The sequence below is a fragment of the Trachymyrmex septentrionalis genome, unplaced genomic scaffold, assembly GCF_001594115.1.
Source record: "Trachymyrmex septentrionalis isolate Tsep2-gDNA-1 unplaced genomic scaffold, Tsep1.0 scaffold18, whole genome shotgun sequence".
NCBI lineage: Eukaryota > Metazoa > Arthropoda > Insecta > Hymenoptera > Formicidae > Trachymyrmex > Trachymyrmex septentrionalis.
In genome coordinates this window covers 179602-184014 of record NW_017304969.1, presented here as the reverse complement: position 1 = coordinate 184014, position 4413 = coordinate 179602, and positions in this window count along the sequence as shown.

Sequence of the window (4413 nt, the reverse complement as noted above, 5' to 3'; positions counted from 1 at the left end):
GCTGCGGCATCATTAGTGTGTTGTTTTTGGTCAAAAATTCGCACACAAGTAACGATGTGTGAGCAGGGGCGTTATCATGGTGCAAAAACCTCTTCCACAAATCCGGGCGTTTCTGGCGGATTGCTTCGCGCAAATTGCGCATAACTTGCAGGTAATATTCTTTATTGACCCTCTGTTGTTGACGTGCTCGGGCGTCCGGCACGCTCTTCGTCGTTCACATCTTCTCGGCCCTCTGAGAACATTTTGTACCACCGATAAACGTTGCTTCGGTCCAAGGTAGCTTCACCATATGCCACAGTCAACATTCGGAATGCGTTCGCGCACTTAATTTTGTTTTTCACACAAAATTTGATACAGATTCTTTGATCCATTTTTTGGAATAGGCAAAAATCGAAGACGAGCCAAAACACGTGCAAGCAAAGCAGCTGTCAAAAATTAACTGAACATTCAAAATGGCCGAACTTGTCGGCATAAGTGAGAGACATGAGTACCAACATAACGCCACAAAAAAATCGAAAATCGAATATACGTAACCCGCGGAAATTCAAAATTCTCGATACTTTTTGAACAGACCTCGTATATATATACAGGGAGGGGCATTTAAAACAGGTCACCTGAATAACTCGCTTGTTTTTAACAATAGAAAAAGTATTAAACAAAAATTGCTTCGAAGGGCACATAATGTGATGTCATTAATTGTTTTATAGGTGAAGGCGTAAAGGATAGGCAAAGGTCAAATCTGTTTTTTTAAATGGAATAATATGGTTTTTTACTTACATTCTGATACAGCATTTTAAGACGAATACAATGACTTAATAATTGGAGGTTATTCAAGGTTACGCAAGGTTAATAATGGAATAATTGAATATATTGGAAAATAAATCGTTTCAAGGCCTTCTTCGAATAATTTCGTGTCTTCTCTTCTTGTTGGTAAACCGCTAATCGTTCAAGCGTATTACGGTATGTAAATAAATATAAAAGATTTATTTAAATATAGCAAGGTTAGCTGTAATTGAAAATAAATTGTTTGAAGGCATTTTTCGAATATTTCACTAATTTACTTATTTACGTACTTACCGTTACAACAAGTGTTCAAAATGATGATCCTGAATATCGCATTTTGTGAAACGTGTCGACACAGATAACATCGCACGATGAATTTCATTCGAATCAATCGCAACGCAAGCTCTTATACGCTCCTTCATGTCTTCTCTTATTATTGATATTTTGCTGTACACTTGTTTAACTTTCCTCACAAATAAAAATCCATAGGTGTTAAATCTGGGGAACGTGCGGCCCATCTGTTATTTCCTGATTGACCAATCCAAATTTTCTGTTTAGCAATTCAGTAATAGCTGACTTGGTAATTCAAGACTTAGAAAATAACATTTTCAATACTCTCACTATGCACATACCTTTTTATTTTCGTTATGTTGATGATATCGTACTTGCGGCTCCTACTAATCTTATTACCAACATTTTAGATTCCTTCAATTCGTACCACGAGCGCATAAAATTTACTGTCGATTATGGCGATGAAAGGGATATCAATTTTTTGGATGTAAAACTGTTGAACGATAATGGTAGTATTATTTTCGACTTGTACAAAAAGCCTACTAACTCTGGGAGATTTCTCAATTTCTTCTCCAATCACCCTACCATACACAAGAAAGGTGTCGTGATTAGGTTATTGGACAAGATTCTATTTCTTTCCCATCCAAAATTCCATCACATTAACATCGATTCTCTAATTAACACTCTCCTTCGTAATGGATATCCTTTACAATTTTTATTTAAAACGATAAACAATAGAATAAAAACGCTATCAAGAAAAAAGAATTTCGATATCATTAATGAACATAATCTTAATACTTATACTAACACTTCTACTGAAAAGAAAAAATTTTTCACTATTCCTTATTTAAAGAGAACGTCTGAGAAATTCAATACAACTCTTAATAAATTTCAATTCGAATTGGTATACAAACCGATGAACAACTCGAACAGGTTTATAAAAACGGGGAAAGATAAAATAAAAAAAGATGAACTTTCGAATGTGGTATACCAAATTAATTGTAGGGACTGCGATTATTCGTACGTTGGTCAGACGAAAAGGAAATTAAAGACGCGTTTAAAAGAACATATTAATGATTTAAAAAAACCAGTTAATTCTCACTCAGTCATCTCAAATCACAGAATTGACACAGATCACGCGATAGATTGGACGAACACAAAAATATTAGATTCGGAACGTTCTCATTATAAAAGATTGGTATCGGAAATGATTTATATTAAGACGCAAAAAATGGTTTAAATAAACAGAGCGATACGTAGCGGTTTCCAGATCTTTATCTCCCTCTCCTTGAACAATAGTTTCCAGCCCCACTCTAAACTTTTCCTCTTCCTTTCTCTTTTCTTACCCTTCCTTTTTTCCTTTTTTCTAATATAAATAGATCAGCATTTTTGGCTTTTGACATTATTGCAGTTAAAATTCACTCTTTATCTTAAATTGTCACAGTGTTCAGTTATACAGAGGAGTCCTCACACCACAGGATACACGTAAGTTTATTCAATTAGTTTTTCAAAAGGATAAAGAATTTTTTAAAAATAACTCGAGGTTGAATCCAAACAGTAGCATATTGCTTAATCTGATTGTTTTTTTACAAAAATTACAATAACTAATTCACTTGTGGAAAAAAAAAATTTTTTTTGTTTTTACAATAGAACTTTGTACTTGCGTGTCTCGTCGTGTTTAAAATGAAGAATTCTTAATTGTATTGTGAAAGAAAAAACTTTTGTAATTAATTTCTATCCATATAGCGCGACAACAATTATGGTAACTGTTGCCTTAATCTACTTCGATCGATTGCGATTAATTTCGTATTATAAGGCGATAATAAATTTTTGTTACTAGCTATCACTACATTTATAAGTTGAATTGTGTATTTAGTTTTAATTTTTAACGTATTTAATTTTATTGTACTGAAGAGGGTCAAATCTTGACCGAAAAGTTTACTTATTGTTATGAAATTGTTTTTAAATAATATATAACTTATTTACATCCTTAGTTGTGGCTGTATGTTCTTTATTATTTAACCTTTGTAAGTTTCTTAGCCACTTTCTAACAATTTAAAATTCAGTAATAATCCATGTAAAATGAGCAGGACATCCATCTTGCTGGTACCACATTGAGTGTCATACATTCAGTGAAAGATCTTCTAATTATAGTGGTAATATATCTGTTAAAATCTGTGTTACCATGCGACTATTTAATGGTCCATCGATAAAATGAGGACCAATTATTTTATTATTAAGAATTCCAGCCCAGATGTTTATAGACCAAGGTCTCTGCCTGTCCACTTCTCTCATCCAATGTGGGTTTTCTACTGACCAATAGTGCATGTTGCAAAGATTTACTTGTCCATTGTTTGTAAATATAGCTTTGTCAATAAATAAGATTTTAGTGACAAACGTATCATGTTCTTGTAATCTTTGTAGTGTCCATTCACAGAATTATACACGATTTTGAAAACCATTGCCATGTAACTCTTGATGAAATGAGACATGGAAGAGATGAAATTTGTTGGAATGGAGTATTCGCAGAACACTTCGTCGACTAATACCACTTTCACGTTCAAGCTGTCTTGTATTGATATGTGGATTTAGTGCTACAGCGGCTAAAATATTTGTTGAATATCCGTCGTCAGTTGCTTTTCTGATTTGTTAGCGTTTTTTATTATCCTTCCTGTTTCTTGAAAAGTTTGTACTATGTTTAAAAAAACAGAGAATGAGAGATGGATACAATCGGAAAATCTTTTAGCATACAAACATACTGTTTCTCTCATAATTTGGCGACATTCATCATAAACGAAAATCATAACTTTTTCCGCTTTTGTATAACGCATTTCGCAAAACACGCACTTTGATCGATAGATGAATTCAAATCTGATCAGTAAATATGGATAATGCTATGTGCGATTCAATTTAAACGGTATGTAAATATGTATTAACATACACTTGAACAATTAGCGATATATCAACAAGAAGAGAAGATACGAAATTATTCGAAGAGTGCCTTGAACAATTTATTTTCCATTATATTCAATTATTTTCCATTATTAACCTTACGTAACCTTGAATGACCTTCAATTATAAGTTATTGTATTCGTCTTAAAATGCTCCATCAGAATGTAAGTAAAAACACATATCATTCCATTTATAAAAACAGATTTCATCTTTGCCTATTCTTTACGTCTCCACCTACAAAACAATTATTGACATTACATTATGTGCCCCTCGAAACCAAGCAATTTTTGTTTGACACTTTTTTTTCTATTGTTAAAAACAAGCGAATGATCTGTTTTAAATGCCCCTCCTTGTACACACACACACACACACACACACACACACACA